We start from the raw sequence: 20,392 nt of genomic DNA, 5'->3' as shown, positions 1-20,392 counted from the left end.
GCCAAATTCTGAGGCATCAATGATTGAAAATTGAACATGTATTCACTGCCCCTAGCCTGTCTGATGTTGAAGTCTTGCTCAATTGTGGTAATTGTAGTTTATAGGAATGATAGAACTGATGACAGAGAAGGATCCCAGGAATAGTCACTGCTGGGACTTAAGCGATGTCATTGACTTGGAATTAGGTGGGAAAGTCTTCAGGCTTTGTTTTGCAATACAATTAGAAGATTTTATATCCATCCCCATTATACTTTTAACTGCAATAACACTATTACTATTGAAGTAGCCCATCATTCTATGATTAAAATTCAAGGGATTAAACTGGATGTCTTATTCTAGCCAGTATCTTTGGGATCTAATTCAATCAATCCCAACTCCCAGACCTCACCTTTACAGTTGACCTCATCTGCTTTTCACATCACTTCCTGAATAAATCTACCATTCAACGTAGTCTAATAAATCTAATAACACATGTTAGATTGATTACATTTGTGATAAAATATTAGACATATGTCTAATGTGAGCAAATTGGGGCATAGGACTGGCATTCTGTCCTACTAAGCAGTGAATTTTTTCTTCCTGGGTGCCTTTTCTGACCACCAGGACTGAAAGATTAGGGCAAACAATGTGGCCATTGTTTCTTCAAACCTTGGAAGCCAAGGGCCAAGCTGAAAAAGAAACTGCTGGGGGTTGTACTAGGAATGAATATAAATATTTGCACATGACATAACTAATATTAGCATATCATATCATATATAGTATCATATAATGATATAACATAATATATCATATCATATATAATATAAAACAACATGACATAATTCAATACAATATACATGACAACATAATATATAATTCAATGCAATATCATATATAAAACATTTCTAACATGCTATATATGTTTATCATATTATATGTCATAAAGAATATATGATCATATTTCATGCTTTTATTGTGTTGTACTCTATCATAATATAAAACATAACATATATTACAAACACATGCATATATGTGTATAGTTACAACATAATATGGTCAGTGCATCGCTATTTCTATCTCATCATATATGTATCATTCACATGCATACACATGCTTAGATAAGCATAGATGAATTATATAATAGGACAGTCACCATAAGGTTTTACATTATGAAAAACAGAAACTTGCATGTAGATGCACATATGTATATGTGAATTAGCCTATAAGCACACAGCAATCACAAATATAGGTGTATCCCGTATATGGTTACATGTGTGTACATACGTCCTTTTTTTAAAATCAAAGACAGACCAGTGTGTCTTTGTTCATCTCACAATTAGAAAGTCTGTGTGTTTTTGTTTCACCCTAGGTTGAAAAGAGACCAGCAAATGCCTTCATAACATTCTTCTGTCAGAACTCATTCTTTGCTTTATATCCTTAAGACCATTGTTACAGCTACTATTGTGAGCCCATCTCATTCATTTTTTGATATGTGGGTATGCTTAGATTGACCCAGGGATTTCTCCTGGCTAATACATTCAAGTGCAGGTCCTTTATGGTCCCCTTGAAATACCGATTTCTCTCCAACAAAGCCCCATGGGCTCATATAATGAATGTCTGTCCATCATGTATTCTGGTAGACACGACTTAAAAAGATCCTTTGATGGATACAGGTCTTGCCCTCAAAATTTATGGTGGGAAAGTAAAGGTAGTTAGATAATTAGTGGGGAAATTGGGTAGGCTTATTACCTGAGGGAAAAACCAGTCCATACCTCATTCTGAGACCCAGAGAGAAGTGACTGGTCTACTAAGGGAGAGAGAGAGAGAGAGAGAGAGAGAGAGAGAGAGAGAGAGAGAGAGAGAGAGAGAATTTAAACTCCAGATACCAAATTATTGAATCTTCAGGTGGAAAAGGGTCTCAGGTAAAGGTCATACTAGCCAATCATACCTAAACAAGACCTCTCCCAAGAGAGATCATTCATCCAATGTTTAAAGGCTTTTATGAAGCAGAACATACTGACACCTAAGGCAGTTGATTAGACTTTTGGATTGTTAAACAAATCCGCTTCTGAAGAACTTCTCACATTATTTCTTATCTGGCTTTCTTAGTGCAAGCCCCCAAGTCTTATTTTCTCCTTTATGAGCGCCCATCACCTACTTGGAAAAAAATGGCATGATTTGATTTCCAACTTCCAGTCATTGCCTTGATTTTCCTGATGCCAGTCTCCAAATATAGCTCTTTGGTGAAAAGAATTTCTTTTGTTCCTTGAGATGAGGACTATTTTGTTTCTTATTTGATATTCCTTTTGCTTAGCACTTTTTTTGGCATATTTTTCTATTAAGTCTTTGGTTGGTTTTGTTAAAAGACAACTCCCAATATGAACATTCTAGTTATGTAGATTGCAGCTCATCTAAAATTCAAAATCTGAGAGGGTTTTCATGGGACTACTGAGAAGGTTAGAGGTTTGTGAACGGTCACCTAGTCAGTATATGAGAGAGGCAGGACTAAAACCCAGTTATCTACCATAAGACCATATGACCTCTCATGACTGAACATACTTAGTAGTATGACCTTGTAAGAGAGTATAAAAGAAAATTAGTTCCAAATTATGCTTCTGACAGTCTGTGTAACCACACAGAAGGAAATTTTTCCTTTTGAACTTTCCTCATTTTTTGGATTTAATTATCCCTGTAGGCCAATTCTCTAGGGTAACTGGTGAGCAGAAATGTGATCTACTAATATCAACACCTCCACCATCGTGATCAGTGTCAGCATGGTTCCCACCACTCTCATCAACATCATCTGCATGAATATCATCATTAGGACCATTATCTCTATAATCATCACCTTCATCATCACCTCCATAAGTCATTGCGCCATTAGTAAAAGAACACAGCTTCACTCAAAATCAAGGGAGGAAAATGTTCTTGGAAAAAGAGAGAAACAAATGATTTCTTTGGAAGGAAACTTAATGTAGTTTTAAAAAAATCATGATTTCTATTCCCCAAACCCCTTAGTCTAATGCTCTGAGTAATCAAAAGTTACACATATTCTTGTGAATCTCTGATTGAAGGATTATGCTGCCTAATGAGATCATTGGTCTTCAACAAGAATGTTCAACATGGAGGGTTCTGATGCTTCAAGGGGATTAAATCAGCCTTCCCAACGATTAGCAGAAATGTTTGAACTTAAAATAGCCCCCAGTGGAGAATTATGTGTCTTTCATGAAAGAATTTCTGTAGGAAATACTTGCTCAACGAATGAATTTTCTGCAATCAGTCCATAAACTTTGTCTGCTCTTAGAGACTCTAAGATCACTCTTGGAAATTAGATGTGTGTATATATACATATATATAAACATTTTTATATATGTATAAATACAAATTTACCACCATGGTTGAGGATATCTAATAAAAGACTCATGTCTTGACTTGAACATTGCTGTCTCCAGTCATTTTTTTAATCATGGCTGACTCTTTCTGACCCCATTTAGAGCTTTCTTGGCAAAGATAGTGGAGGGATTTGTCATTTCCTTCTCCAATTTATTTTACAGATGAGGAAAATGGAACAAACTGGGTTAACTAATTTGTTCAGGGTCACAATTTTCTGAGAGTGAATATGAATTCAACTTCTTGAATCCTGGCCCAACACTGTATCCATTGTGCTATCTAGCTCTGCTTACACATCATTTAATCATTTAATCTCATTTTAAATCAGAGGAATCTAAGACCTAGAAAGTTGGGGAAAAGACTTCATTAAGTTCACAAAAGTTGAGAAGCAGTAGAAAGAGGCACTTAATTCCAGTCTCTAAGTCAATACATCCCAATCAGAATTAATTACATTCTCTTCCATACATTCTTGGTTTTCTTCTATCAACAACAACAACAAAAAAGAAAAACAATGGGGTGGCTAGGTGGCCTAGTGGATAGAGCACTGACCCTGGAGTCAGGAGGACCTGAGTTAAAATCCAGCCTCAGACACTTAATAATTACCTAGCTGTGTGGTCTTGGGCAAGTCACTTAACCCCATTTGCCTTGCAAAAAAAAAAAAAAAAACTAACCCCCCCCAAAAAAAACCTTCCCCTCTAATTAAACTGTTGTCATCATCCTTAACTTTTCTCTCTCCCTCAATATCACCATCCCCAGTTTAGCCAGTTTCTCATTCTTTTTGGCTATTTCTTCAGCCCCATTCTTCTCATTCCCATAGCACAATCATCAGTCTATTTCTGGTCTTTTTCTCTCTCTCCCCCTCCTTGATGGTAGGAAGAGTTTTCTAATCATCTCCTTACTTTCCTAATCCACTCTTCTCCCAGCTGCCAAATAGAGAATCCTAAGGTCAATGTCTGATCATCATTAATCTTCCCTGCTGAAAAATATACTATGACTCTCCACCTCATATCTATCAGATTGACTAAGATGATAAAAAAAATTATTAATGTTGAAAAGGATGTGGGAAAATTGGGACTTTAATGCATTGTTGGTGAAGTTTTGAACAATCCAGCCATTCTGTAGAGCAATCTAGAACTAGAGAGAGCTATAAAGCTGACCTTACCCTTTGAGCCAGCAATACCAATACTAGATCTATATCCCAAAGAAATCATAAAAAAAAACAGGAAAAAGTCTCACATGTTCAAAAATACTTATAGTAGCTCTTTTTGAAGTAGCAAAGAATTGGAAATTGAGGGGATGCCCATCAATGAGGAATGGCTGAAGAAGTTCTGGTATATGAGTGTTGTGGAATACTTTTGTTGTATAAGAAACTAAGAATGGAAGGACTCTAGAGAAGCGTGGAATGAATTATAGGAACTGATGCTGAGTGAAGTGAGTAGAATCAAGAGAACTTTGTACACATTAACAACAACACTGAGAGTAGATAACCTTGACGGATGTGGCTTTCTCAGCAATTCAAAGATCAACGACAATTTCTGAGAAACTGCTATGGATTATGCCTTCCACATCCAGAGAAAAACCATGGATTCTGAATGCAGAGCAAAACATACTAAGTTTACTTTTTAAAACTTCTTTTATGTGTTTCTTTTCTTTCTCATGCTATTTCCCTCTTAATCCTGCAAACTCCTTCACAACATGACTATTATGGAAATATATTTAACACAAGTGCACATATATCTATCTTTTACCAGATTATTTGCCACCATGGAGATGGGGGAGGAAAAGGAGACTGATAGAAAAATGTGGAACTCAAAAATTTGCAGATAGAGGAATGTTGAAAAACTACCATTGCATGTCATTGGAAAAAAATAATATGAAATTTCAGTTGAAAAAATAATTTTAAAAATTGAAAGAACAAATTAATAAAAAGCAAAAAAGAATGTCCTGTAATTATTTTGTCTCTAATATAAAATGTAAAATCTTCTTTTTTGCATTGAAAAACCTTCATAATGTACCTTTGAATTCTATTTTCCAGCTTAGTGTGTAATTTCTCTTTATACACCCTACCTTACAGCGAAGTTGGTCTAGTTACAGCTGTCCATATACTCTATTGCAATTTCCACTCCATTGCCTTTGCACCTGCGGGTCATCATATGAGCAATGGTCAGGCTTTTAGAATTCTTAACTTTCTTTGAAGCTTAGCTCGAGGGCCAACATTTTGAGGTAATCTTTATCCCCTCCTTTCCCTTTGAAATTACTTAGATTTTTTTTCTTATATGCATTTACCTTTGCATTTGTTGTTTTCATCCAGGAAAATAAAAATTTTTGAAAAGAGGGACTTATTTTTTATGTTTTTGCACATAGGATAAATGCTTGCTAAGTGAATGAATGCATTGATGAATATATGCAGAGTTTATATCAAATTTATCAAAAATTCTTCCTGAGAATGTGGGATCAAGCCTTCTAAAAGTAATAATAGAGAAATCAGATCATTTTGTAGTTTAAAGAAAGAAACTGGGTTTGTAGGAAAAGAAAGAGAAAGGCTGAGTGTAAGAACTTTCTATATAATGTCAAGGTTTGAATAATAGGCATCAATGAGAGTCACTCATACAGTGCATAGATATAAGAGCTAAAAGTCATACTTATGTTCTCTGGGGTCAACTGCTAGTCAAGTACCACCAAAAATGCTTTAAAATAGTTATCAAGTATTGAGTCTTCACCTCTCAACACAAATACTTCCAGTTCCTTCAGCTGAATCTTCCATGCTTTCAGGGATTGAAGGGGACTTAATGCCTTTTCCTGACCTCATTGCTCTCCTGTGCTCATTCTCTAGATTCATTCTGTCTTTCCTAAAATATAATGACCAGAATACAAGTCTGGTTGTAGTCTGACCAGGACAGAGGGTAGCAGGAATAATCCCCTCCTCCACCCCTCTTTCTGGAAGCCAATTTTTCCACTCAAATCCACAAGAATGGCAGATTCAAATGAAAGAAGGGATTCATTCACTTTCTCCTGATGTGCTACCAAGTCTGTATAAATTCCTCAACTCAACATTTTACATCCAAGCTAGAATGGTACCTGATTCATACTTACACTATAGTAAGGAAGCCAACACCTGGACAGAGATGACTTCTACATCATTAAATTAGACAACCTGGAAATGAATTTGGTTGTTTGTTATTTTTTTAATCTGAGATCTGTAATTTTATTTGTGTGGAAAGCAACAAAATTATATTTTGGACTTTAATTTTTTAAAAAGCAATAAATGAATGTAAGTACATGATTATGATAAAATCTGCATTATAGAATAGATTTTCTTGAATTTATCATTTGCAAGTTTTTGTCATTCCAATATAAAGTAGCAAACTGATAAATTCCTCTTTGAGTACAAATGAGCATCTGCTCTGCAACATAAAGACTTAAATTATTGCTGAGGCACTCAGAAGTGAAGGGATTTTTCCCCCCCCAGTTTCATACAGTCAGTATTTGTTAAAGTTATAATTTAAGTTAAACTCTCCTTGAGTCCAAGACCAGTTACTGATCCTTTCCCCAACATGGTGCTGTGGCTAGTTCATAGTAGATGCTTAATAAATGACTGTTGAATAAATAAAAGAATGAATATACAATGTATGTTTAAGAGAATTGGAATATAATCACTCCTTCAACTGTATTCATATAGAAATAGTAATTAATCACAGATAATGAGCTTTTTAAAATATAAATTAAAAATCAAAGTCATCCCAAGTGATCATTTTTGAAGTTGGGGCCTCTTTCTCTGATGGAATTGAAGGAATCACCTGCATTAGACAAGGTAACATGTAAATATCTTTACAAGGCTTTAAAGAGTTAACTTAGAGGTCTAAGCCAGGATTGCAGACTCAAGAGTATTCTCTGGCTTTGTTCCCCACCTTAAACCTCACAGTTAAGAACTCTTGGTGCTGCATTTGCCATATCAGTTACTGATTCATTGAGGACATGGTCTCTCAATTAGAATCAAATGTGGGAATGTAAGAAATGACCATTTTCCTCTTATATTTAATAACTATTAATTCTATCAGAACTAAGGTTTTCCCCCCCTTTCTACTTCATCTAGAAATAGCGTGGAAAATCTCTGTTAAAAATTGACCCCCACCAAAATCTAATCAGACAGTTAAAGAAATTCTAAATTTAGGTTAATGTGTGTTTGTGTGTGTGTGTTACTGCTCATTGTGATTGCTCAGAATGACAGGGTATACAAAAATTGATGTCTCTCTGACCCAGAGTGGAATGATCTAAGTCATATACCCCAAGACCTTTATTTTAACAAAACTTAAAGCTGTTTTTGTACTAACCAATCCAAATTAATTGCTCCTCCTCAGGAACACCTCCAGTTCAAAGAACATAGAAATTGTGACCTCACCACCGTAAGGTATCTTTAGTCTGAGAGAGATGGCCCAATAACTATCTTTTGTCAACAAAGTGCTAATAAGATACTAATTAATAATTAATATAATATTAATAAAATGATTAAATTACCTTGAAAAAAAAGAGCATTCTGTGGAGCAGCTCCATGATAGCTGGCAAAAAAGAGAAGGGGATTGTTCCCCTATAATATACCTCAATCAGTCATGGGAATTAACAGAACACAAGCCAATCCATTCAGCAGCTCCAGAGAATACTGACTCAAAATAATTCAAGGAAAAATTGAGAGAATAAAGACCCTCTCTAGATGGACACTGTTAGAAGTCCCTGAAGGAAGAAGTATTGAGTACTGGACCCTGGAATAGAGAAAAGCACTAGTTATCAACCTGAGAGAGCCAGCCCTGCTGGTAAATTTGCACCATGGAGTGGAAGTCACTCTGTGAAACCAAGTCATCACTAGTCCATTAGCAACAATGCACTTGGAATTGCTTAGAGATGATGAAGAGACAAAAAATTTCCAAGACATGTAATCTCTTAAATGCAAGCTTAATATGAGTGTCTTACTGTTGTTTAATTCTAAGATTTTGTTTTGTTGTTCTTTCTCAACCTCCCCATTGATATTTATGTGCCTTTGTGGTATTGTATGCAACCTGGAAGGGACATATTTTATAAATACTATTTCTGCTATATCATTTTAGTAAATGACTTTACTAGAGCTAATTGTGCCTACTGACTGACATTGAAAACGCAGAAGCGCTCTTCTCAAATAGCTCCAACAATCATAATATTGAATCTACAACCACATTTACCATTTGAATCTGAGATAGCTGTTGCCCTCTAAAGATGCAACTCATGATCATTAGCTGAGATATCAGATCAGAGAGAATGTTACATAAGAAAGAATAAAAGTTAGAGTTAAGGGACACCAGAGGTAGGAAAAATTGCTTCTGGCTATGAATACTCTGGGGAAGCTCAAAGAAAAGTTCATATGGAAACTATGAATAGGATTATGGATTGGATTATATCAATAGAACCTATGGCTGACTGTGATATGGCCCCAAAGAGTTTCTCAACATGGATGCCCATGGATTGCCTATGATGGAGATTGCTATAATACCTATTATTGCCCACTATTTACCCTCCTACCACTGGCCTCTTAAGTCTATTCCAAACCTCTCTTTTTCTGTTCTGGGTACCAGACCCTCTGGGTGGTTATGCCCAACTGAGCAAGTATAATTCACCTCATCCAAAATATATCCAGGTCTTGCTCCAAGATCACATCAAGATCACAAATGGCAGGTGCTATTTGGTACATTCTGTATTTTAAGACAGAGGTCTATAGCAGAACCCTTTAACTCTTTATTTTCAGTGGAGTAGAGTACACTGCTCAGCATGTGAAGGATGGCTTTCCATCTTCATTACAGATCTCATTACATTATCCCTCTCCAAAAATTTACTCTTTTCCAAATGTTGCTATTCCTGGCAAGAGATTCAAAAACTTTGAGATCATTGTTAATTCTTTATTCTTCTCTAATTCCACAACATTTAATCAGTTACTAAGCCTACTTTTTCTCATTCATCCACTCTTCCTTGTATAAAGTCAACACCCTAACTTAATCCCTCATCAATTCTCTGATAGTCTATTACAGGGAAGAGAATTTTTTTTTCCCTGCCAAGGGCCATTTGGATATTTGTGACATCATTCGCAGGCCATACAAAATTATACACTTAAGAATTAGCCTGCTACATTTGGTTAAGAATTTAATTAATTCACCTCTAAAAAGCTCCTAGGTTTATTGAGTTTCAAGTCCTGCTGGTGGTTGCATTGACAGTCTCAGACCAAATATTGACAGTGTCAGCCAGACATTCTCTGCTCTTGGTCTATTGTAATAATTTCTTCATTTATCTCTCCATCTCAGATGAATCCTATCTCCTTTCTCTAGTTCATTCAGCATCCCATTGCCAACTTGCTATTACAGAAGCACAGAGTCTGACTAGCTCATTCCCCTACTAAATAAATTCCCTTGACTCCTGAATGACTGTAAGAGCAAATATGATTTCATTTTTATCTCATCTTTTTTCAAATTTGTTTTGACTATTTTATAATTATTTTAAAATAAATTTTATAATAAATCATTACATCTATATTGTATAATTTATAAATGTGTTTGTATATATTTGGGGTGTTTGCTCATCATTTAAAATAAATTACTGATAAGGCTGCATTATCACAAAAGTTTGGAGATCAAACTAGCTGGTCCCAAGGTCTTTTCTAATTCTCAAATTCAGTGATTCTGTGATTGGTAGGGAATGACAAGGAAAAGGCATTACATGTATGGAGCACATAAGAAGGACAATGACCTCAGCACATAAGCAGTCAGTGTCTGAGAAATTCAAAGAAAATGACACAGTCAAAAAGAGTTCATTAGGAGCCTGCTATGTGCCGAACTGTAGGGAGACCAGCAAAGGCAAAAATATCCCCTACCCTCAAGATGCTCCCAGTCTAATGAGGGAGATAAAATGGAAATTACATTAAGGAGTAGAGATAGAACAGAAGAGAATAAAAGAAAGTCAACACCATGGTCTCTGCCTCTAGGAGCTTACATGCTAATGAGGGAGGTACATAAAAGATTCCTTCAGAAGAGATGGAAGAAGGGAAAGCATGGATAAGATTGTACTCTATTGATCACATGGGTTTTTTTTCCAGTGATACAATGAGCTCATACCATGGGCAAAGTACATTAGTGAAATAAGAAGACTGAGGGATGAGGCTAGATGTCTAAGAGAGAGTTAATGCATCTGAACTATGGTTTTAGACATAAAAATAATAAGTGGTTTTAGGCTGCTTAAAAGGAAACACCATTCTGACATCCCAAAGGAGACTATGGTGCCCCAGGAAGTAGTTGCTTCCCCTATCCTGAAAGTCCGCTAATAAAGATTAATGAACCTTTATTCAGGATGTCATCAAGTGGATTTTTGTTTCCACACAGGACCTCTGATCTCCCTAGAACCCTGGAGATTCAGTGCTTTCATGAGATGGATGTTTATTCAAAGTAAGTGAGCATAAAAAAGTGTGGACTCCTAGGGGAATTGGCCTCTTTTCAGTCATCATTGATGAATGGAGAACGAGATGGATTTTTAAATAACACAGTCCAGGGAGAGCAAAGCCCAGATCCCGTCACCCTGGGGTCACATAGTCAATACAAATTGATGGGGCTAGGGTGACAGAAAGTACTTTTTTTAATGGACATTGAAAAAGCATGTGAGGGGAATTGCCATGGTTTTCCAAGTCACATTTCAGATATACTCTGTCTGTTAATGAGCTAGGCTGTAGTATATGGCTGTAATAAAAATGACAAGGATTCAGTAGATTTTTATTCTTTTTTATTATGTTTGTGTGTTTGTGTGTGCATATATGAATATGTGGGTAAACACATAGATGTCTATACCCACAGAGAGAGAACTGTGACATCACATTTCTTTCATTCTCATTCCTCCTAGAATTCAATTTAACTCAATAGACAATTATTAAGAAACTATTCAAAGATGGACATGAAACTTATGCCTTTCTTTCAATAACCAAAGTGACATTGAACCCTGGAGTAGGAAAGGACTTCAGAGACCAACTAGTCCTACTATATATGAACCATGAATATAGTCGATAATGGCCCAGATAAATAATTGGTTTTGCCCTGGGTATCACATCCTCACTACCTCCTGAAGCAACCTATTCAACACTCGAACAGTTCAAATTGTTAGGAAATTTTCTTTATATTCAGTGGAAATTTTCCCCTCCAAATGCCACCCAGTGTTCTCTGTAGGCCCTTGCCCACATAATCATCAGTCCTCCAGGCTGGTACCAAATGCTTCAGTAAGCCATGTTCACATGAGGGCAAGACTTCATCTCAATTCAACCATATTCCAAAAGACAGCTCATTAAGCTATACAAACAATAGAATTGATTACTAATAGTTTTAATCAATTGATCAAAATAAAAATTAATTGTCCTTAATATCAATTAACTAACAGTCATTCATGAAGAACTCTATTTGTCAGGCACTGCGTTAATATGCTAGAGCTATGAAGAAAGAATTCTTTCTGCAAAGGAACTTACATTCAAATCAGCTTGCTAGCAAGTATATCTATTAATGTACCCAGAATATATTAAAATATGTACGTCCTGAAAAAATAACTATATATGTGGTAGTTGAATATAATATAGCTAATAAATGATTAGGAAATTCATGAATAAATGAATGAATATTTCAGATGACGAGATCACTTGGGAAGAGTCATTCTGAAATTAGCTTCCTTGAACCAATGAGGCAGCTTCCTCTGGGGGAGGCATACTTCCAGACACTGGGTCTCTATACCAAGTCTTCAAGTTCCTAGCAGAAATATATTTACCACTCCACTCCCAAGAAGGAATGAACAATGGAAGCTTTGACTTACTGCCTCAGAGAGGTAGCGAACCCCTTATTATCCTGCCATGGAGGATCCTTTAAGGAAACACCTAATGAAATACTCAGTTCCTTATCTTTCCCATACTTTCATTTATTTCCAAGAAAAGAAAGAACACTTCTTTTTAATGGATTGGACTATTATATGCCCTTACAATTCTGGATTTCCATGACCTTTGCAAATTTGGGGCCATGAGATCCAGTCTCTGAACTAGATAATGCCACATACAAATCATCTCCAACAGGAATAGCTCTTGGAATTTCACTGACCATCCAGTCCCTGATTAAAGACCTCCTCTAATGGAGAGCTCTCTTGCAATCAATCCTGTTCAGTTTTGACTAGCCCAGTGAAGGCTCTTAAGCTCATGCTTGCTAACCTATGCAGAGGCTAACATTAGCTCTCCTATTCGTTTATATTGGGTCAATGAGTTTCCTCATTGTTAAACTGAGAATAATGTACCTACAATCACAAGAAGCAAGTCTTCATTTGACCTGTTTCCTAGTCAGGAAGACCTGCCATCATGAAGGAGGTGTAGAAGGAAGACCTTAACTATTGCCTTCATGATCCGCCCCCCCCCCCCATCTTTAGACTGTCCACTACTTAGATTCCTTATTCCTATTTCTTCATTCCATCTGATACGATGAGGACTACCAGGCTTACTATCTGCCCTGCTTCTTATCCTATAGACATTTGGTTTATACCCATTTATTGGCATTTCTTTGCTATTAGACTGAGCTCCTTAAGAGCGGAGTTTTTGTCTTTCCTGGCATTGCCAGAGTTTAGTACAGTGACTGTCACATAGTGAACATTAATAGATATTCTTTGATTGACTGGTTGAGTCCATAGTTATATTTTGATCCTATAAACATCACTGAGCTATTGGGATGAATGCACTCTACCAATTCTAAAACACTATAGAAATAGGCACTAGCATTCATTGTTTCTCTGTCTTCCCCAGGAACCTTTCTTCTATGCTCAAAGACTGTCCTTTCTGAAGGAGAGACTGCCAGATATTAAGAGAAAGAAAGCAAACCATGTGGAGTGTTGCCAGTCTGCACTTTGGAGACTAAACAGTGCTAGTTGAACCCAAGGAGAAGGACTGATCAGCTCCCAAAGACTCTGCCTAGCAGGACCTCCCTAAGAGGAATAGAGGAATCTGCCAGTCAGTTGGAAGAATTCATGAGAAATAAAATAAAACAATACAAACAAAAGGGTTGAATTAGTGCCACAAAGTTATTCTCTGCTTTGTTTCATTTGGGGTGCAGGCCCCGTATCCTGAAGAGGACAAAAACAAGGTCAAGTGGAGTTTAACTCATCTAAAGCAAGTCCAGATCTGTTCTGAAAAATACAAATGACAGGAATTCACCTTCCATTGAGACACAGGCCCCCCTTTGATGAAACTGAGGACTTTAGACAAAATGTATGGCAGGAGATCCGAGATCTATGGAGTGTTACATCAGGTCCTTAGAACTTGGACATCTGATTTGAGAGAGCTCTACAAATACAAAATGTAAAAGCAAGGAGATAAGTTGGATCACAGAACATAAAATCTCTGTTCTTCTCGCCCATAAGCCTCTGGGCTCACTACTCTTCTAACTGGGATAGGTTAGACAGTTTCTGAGGTCCCATTCCACTCTGTCTTTCTTTGTTCTCAGGTACCTTTAAGTTCATACATCCTCAGTTCAGTTCAACAAAGGGGTTATGTTTGTTCATTTTTCTTTTTTCTTTTTTTAGGATCAAATGTTCAACATTCAAAGACCTTCATAATCTGGACCCCTACTACTTTTCCAGCCTCCACACTTTTCACCCCCTTACAATGACACAGCAGTATTGGCTGTGCTACTCATAAGACATTCCATATCTAGGTTCTAGCTGACTTTCCTCCAGATCTGGAATGTTCTTCCTCCTCATTGTTGGGTTTCCTTTAAGTCCCAATGAAAATCTTCCCTTCGACGAGGAGCTTTTCTCAATCTTTCCTAATCCTGGTGACTTAATCTCTTTCATTTTTTATTTCTCTTCTCTTTATATATACTAAGACTTATAGTATTTATTAGTTTTCTCTTTTGAGAGCTCCTTGAGGGCCAGAACTATCTTTTACCTCCTTTTGTTTCCCCTGTACTTATCACAATGTCTTCCATTTGGTAGGCACTTAACAAATGTTTAATGATTGACTAACCACAATAAAGGATCATTAATTTAGAAATAGAATGCCAGAGATCATCTAGCCCAGACTTTGGGGGGAAATGGAGATGCAGGAATAAGAAATAACTTGTCCCAATTTTCAAAGAAATTAAGCATCAGAGGCAGGATTTCTAGCTTGGATGGTCTTGCCATACTCTAAACTGGGTGGTGACAAAACTGGAACAAAGAAGGGAAAAAACCTCCAGCTCTGTCCATCTTTTAGATTCATTTTATAGGGGGAAGCAAAAGAATTATTAGTAAACAAGAGCAAAGCTTATACAAAGGAACAGAAGAGAGACCACAACAAAGAAAGAATACAGAAAGACTTTGTTTCTATGATGTAAGAACTATACACTCAATGTTCTATATTCTGAAGTTCCACCTAACACTGTTCTAGGTGTTTCTTCTAGCTCCTGTGTTTTGCGTTTGCATTCTTTTACATAAACAAGTAAGGATCATTGAGAACCTTGGTCTAAAATGACAAGGATTTAATCCAATTTAACAAGGTGGGGAAATCCAGCCCTCTTTGAAATTATAGAGCACTCTAAACCCAATGGACTTGAAGGTAAATGTGTTTTCATGGGGTCAAATCAAACAAGACTACTTTGTGAATACCAGGAGACCATCAGGATTTTGGTAAGTATGTCTTGGGCCACTAGGTGGCACAGTAGATTTAACACCACCAGACCTGGATTCTGAGTTCAAATTAAGCCTCAGATACTTTACTAGCTCTGTGACTCACAGCAAGTCATTTAACCTTGTTTCCTTCCTTTCTTCATCTGTACAATGAGCTGGAGAAGGAAATGGCTACCCACTCCAGTCTTTTTGCCGAGAAAATCTCAAATGGGGTCATAAGTAGACCATAACAAACAACTGAACAATGACAAGAAAGTGAGTCTAAATTGGAATGGTGCGGGAGAATGGGACGGACACTCACCAAGCTATTTGAAAAACAGCCAAAAGATAAGCATCTTTGGATGAACTCATATGACCCTGAGAGATCGGCATTTTGAACAGATCTTTTTTTTCCCCTTTTTTCATTCTTGCCAAGAGTTTACACCTGTTTCAACATGACCTTAGAAGTTTCATTTCTAAAACTCACAGAACACAGGGGAAGTAAAGTGAGGATCAGCATGTGCTAAAAATGAGACTATTCTGGGAAAACACAGCATCCAAGGGTTTCAAAGAACCTCAGAAAGGATAAACCAACCACAGACGGAAAAAGGCATCTCCACTATTGAACATCTAATGATTAATTTAATAGTCAGCAATAGATATTCTGATTGGTGACTGGCAACCTTTCAGAAGAGCTGGCCAAGTGTTTACTCTTTGCTCCTCCTGATTTGTGGGTAGAGAGATCAGAGTGGAATTGGCAGCTTGAAAAGTAAAGGAGGAAGAGACAGGGAAGGAGACTAGAGACAGTCTGGAGGGGAACGAGAGCTGTATTTGCCAGAATCAGAGTTGGGTGCTTTCCATTCCTAGAATGCACTTCTTCCTCATTTCTGACTTGGAGGATTTTGATTGTTCTTCAAGGTTCAATGGAGGTGACAAGTCCTCTGGTTAATTTTTCTTTCCCCTCATTACCTTAAATTATACTCATCTTCCTACAGGTAGCCTTCTTCCAGGATACTCCAGTTATTGGTCAGTCAGTCCAACTTTTCCTGGTCACAATTTGGACTTTTCTTGGCAATGGTGTTAGAGTGATTTGGCATTTCCTCCTCTAGACCATTTTACAGATGAGGAATTGAGGCAAAAACAGGTCAAATGATTTGGCCAGGGTCACATAGCTAGTGAATGACTGAGCTGGATTTGAACTCAGGAAAATGAGTCTTCATGATCCCAGACTTGGCACTCTATCCACTGGGCCACCTGGCTAACTTTAGTTAACTCCAAATTGAATTTTCCAAGTGACCCCCTTAACCATTTTCCATGGCTGATATAGTAGCATGGTATAGCCCTTGGAGTGACTGGGGAATGGGGGAAGGTACCTACAAAGGAAGCATGAGAAGGGGAAAACAAATTATAATTTTCAACTAAAGTACTAAATTTGACTTTAATAAAAGAACTAGGATTTGGATTCACCAATGAAGGCTCAGATCTCACCTTTGCATTTCACTGTCTTGTGGAAGTAATTCTTCTCATCTGTAAAGTATATGTGTTAGGGGACAGTTAGGTGGCACAGTGAATAGAGCACCAGGCCTGGAGTCAGGAGGACCTGAGCTCAAATTTGGCCTCAGACACTTAAAAATCACCTGTGTGACCTTGGGCAAGTCACTTAATCCCACTGACTTATGAAAATAAAAATAAAAACAAAACAATAACATATATATGTGTGTATTTTGGAGGTGGGGGAGGGCACAATGTCCTCTTAGTCCCACTGAAGCTCTAAATCTTTGATCCTATGCATGCCCCCTGGGTTTGGGGCTACTGTGGCTAGGTGTTTTAATCTCTGCCTTCAAGTGGAATGTCAGAAAGAGGGAGCCCAGTCAATTTTGAGCCGGTCATCCCTTTTTAATAGACTTACTTTTGTGAAGGGCAGCAGGCCATAGAGATTACAGAGAAATTCTCTAAGGCATTATGGGTTCAATCCTTATCCATTCTATTAGCAAGTTGCTTCTATATAGCAAGCCCAAATTTGTGAATGAAATATTCTCTCATTGCTCCTAGTTCTTCCATGGAACTTTGTTTTGGTCTTTCTAAGAAGGGGTTAGGTTATATATATATATATATATATATATATATATATATATATATATGTAGTCATAGAGCTAGGGCTAGATGGGACCTTAGTCATATCTAATCCTAACCTTTCTTTTCACTAAACTGAAGTGCCCCAGAGAATAAGTGACTTGTTCAAGGTCATCCAAGTGTCAATGGATATCTTGAGAGTTGGGTTGGGAGCACAAGTACATTGATGCTAAATGTAGTCATCCTTCCAAGCTGCCACATCTTCCATGAAATACAATCTATTGTATTATAGTTTTCGATTCCTGATCTCTTCCTAGACTATTTATATATTGCATAAGGCCAGGGACTCATCCCCTAGATAAAAAAATGTTATTTAGCATTTACATGGCATCATCATTTATATGCTAAGTCTTTACAAACATTTACAAACATCATTTCATTTAATCCTCACATCAGCTTTGAGAGCTGGTGCTATTTTTATCATTTTGTAGTTGAGGAATGAGGTTGTTGCTGTTGGCCCTTCATTTTCAGAAAGGACCAATGACATCCCAAAGGTAAAGTCTTGATGTGTGTGCATGAATTGGATTTGAGGCAGAGTTACCAACAGCCACAAGTCTTACTTTCTCTTTCAGAGTCTTTAAAGTCCTATGGTAGGACAAAAATCAGAATAATTGGCAATGGCCCAGGATGCAACGTATGCTTTGGCATCTTCTGATGTCTGGTCAGGCACTACATAGTCCAAAGCACAGCTTCAGCCTCCTCCATGTCCACTGGAACAAATTGTTCTCATTCACCCATTATGCAGGAGAAAGACTTCACATGCTTGGGTAGACATTCCCTTGAGATCTGAGGCTTGTTGATTCCTTCAAGCTGGTTTAGCTCAACTGCTAAGATGTTTTATCAGATGGTCATTGCATATGCTATAACCTCTTGGAGCCACAGAAAAAAAGTTGAGAGGCAGGAGGAAGCCAAAGGTGGTGGTTAGAGGTGCTAGCCCTCTGAAAAATTACATATACTCTTGGAAATGAGGTATCCTGAGATTAAGGGATCTGTCTAAGGTCACACAGCTAGCCATGTGTCAGAGGCTGAATTGGAATTCAAGTCTTCCTGACTCTAGCTCCTGTGCTCTATCCATTATTATAACACACAACTATTAATCCTCATTCCCTCTCCCCCAGAAATAATATAGTACTTTGCATACAGTAATTTCTAATCAGTCATTGTTCATTGAATAAATGTCTAATGGCCTTTGGCAATCCTTTTATCCTTCTCTTCCTGGCCCCGAAAACTGAGGTGAGTGAGTAGTTTTCCCTCCAGAATCCCATGGTTCCCCAAGAACAATTTATGTGAAAAAAGCTGAGTCTGCCCTGCATTCCTGAGTCACTGAAGCCTTAGCAGTGAAGGGCACGTTCCTCTGGTGCTATCCTATCTCTTACTGCTCATTTACATCTGCTATTTCTAGGAAATATATCCATATATTGGCAGCAAGTCTTGTTCGTTACTAATGGCAAGAGGGAAAGATGGCTGGAAGGAACTTTATTTCATTTTTTTAATTTGGAAGAAAAAGTGACAGTTCATCTGGAAAGTTGTCAAGCCACAAATAAAAGGAAGATCGAGATTTGGCTGCTCAACAGGCCTAGAGAAAATGTTTACTCCAACACTCACATGTCTCTGTTGGGCAGACTTTGTGCTTGATGTTGGTGCTGGAATCTTCTTGGATCCATATTGTTGGAGATTCTACACTGATCTCTCAAGCTGGGACTCCATTGTCCCTTTCTACTAGGGATCCTACAGTTTTGAGCTGGAAGAGCTATCTGGATTTAGATCATCTTACTCCTTAATTTTCAAAATGGGACAACGAAGACCCAGTGGGAAAAAGAGACTTGGTCAAGGTCCCATGGGTAACTAATGGCAAAAATGTGATTGGATCTTATAATCAAAAATTCAAGTCTCAGGGTCCAACATATCCTCCATTCTTAGCAAAGATCTTGGGACATAGTTGGTGCTAAATAAATGCTTGCTGACTAATGAGTCCAGGGCAGAGGGAAATATTTTGTAATATGTAATAAAATAATAAATAAAAAGGCATTGCGATATAATGGAAAGAGCTGGGACTCTGCACTGAGTCAGTGGCCCTTGCCAGCTGTTTGACCTGAGGGAAAATCCTTTATCTCGGTGAGTCAAGATTCCCATACTTCTTTCCCCCACTTTTGACTGTCACCTCTAAAGCAGACACATCTACTTTCCCTGGCTTTGCTCTGAGTCTCATTGTCAGGAAATAGTTGAGTTAGAAGCTAGGTAATCAGGGACAGTCAATCTGAGCAGAATTGACCATGAGAAAGATAGAGGCAGGTTTTCTATGAAGAGAAACTCTAGCCCAAGGTTTCACAGCAGCCTCACCCCAGGAAAGAGATGCCTTATAGATCCAAAGACCTTTCAACTCATCAGGGTGAGTGGGTATCTACTGTGTAAGCTAATTTCTTCTTTTTATGTAGTAGAGATTAAAAAAAGGACAGAGAAATAGCATAGAAATGATCTAGCAAAGAGCTTAGGATACTATCTCCTAGGATGAAATTGAATAAGCATGAATGTAAAACCTTAGAAACTCAGTTAAAAGAACCAACTGGCAAAGTACAGGGTGGAGGAGACCTGGGTGGTTAGCAGTGTGAGAAAACCTAGAGGCTTAATGAGATGACATACTCAATAGGAGACAATAGTATGCTATGGCAGCTAGGAAAACGAAAGGAAATATAAGTTACAGAAAGAGAAAAGGACCAGCCTGAAACAAGTTCAGCCTTATCAGACTCCTTTAGAACCCAACATTTTAGGAAGGAAATTAATCAACTGAAAAGCATCCAGGAAGGCTGACCAAAGTGCTCTGAGTTCATTACATAGCAATCAGTCCAACAAAAAAGCATTTGAGAAATGCCAACTGCATACCAACATATTTTATATAAAAATCAGCTGGAAGAATTAGGCACCATTGACCTAGAGAAAAGATGGATGAGGAACATGAGCAGGTAGATGATTTCTGAGGCAAATGGGTGGCAGAGAGGAAAGAGTCCTCTGGCTTGGAGTCTCAAAGATCTGAATTTGAATCCAACTGTCGATACTTACCATGTTGAATGAAGCAAAACTTCTTTTAGCTTCAGTGTCTGCAGCTGTCAAATGGGGGTGAAACAATAGTTTTTGACTCACAGCATTATTGAGAATCAAATCAAATTTGCTGACTCATCCAAAATGTTTTGAAAACTTTACAAAGTGCAGTATAAATATTGGCTGTTGTGACGGG

The 20,392-nt window shown here is 37.5% G+C and overlaps 1 long non-coding RNA gene across 3 annotated transcripts in view; it reads left to right on the top strand.

The window, feature by feature from the left end:
- LOC141512631 (uncharacterized) overlaps positions 1–13,428 on the top strand; it is a 48,416-nt gene extending 34,988 nt beyond the window's left edge. For all 3 annotated transcript variants that reach the window (XR_012475555.1, XR_012475554.1, XR_012475556.1), the window contains exons 3-4: positions 10,761–10,823; positions 13,190–13,428. This is a non-coding gene — a long non-coding RNA (uncharacterized LOC141512631). The remainder of the gene's footprint in view (positions 1–10,760; positions 10,824–13,189) is intronic.
- Positions 13,429–20,392: the final 6,964 nt, after the last annotated feature.

Source organism: Macrotis lagotis, chromosome 1, assembly GCF_037893015.1.
Source record: "Macrotis lagotis isolate mMagLag1 chromosome 1, bilby.v1.9.chrom.fasta, whole genome shotgun sequence".
NCBI classification, from domain to species: Eukaryota; Metazoa; Chordata; class Mammalia; order Peramelemorphia; family Peramelidae; genus Macrotis; species Macrotis lagotis.
The sequence above is the reverse complement of the archived record's forward strand: the minus strand, read 5'-3'. Positions and strand labels throughout refer to the sequence as shown.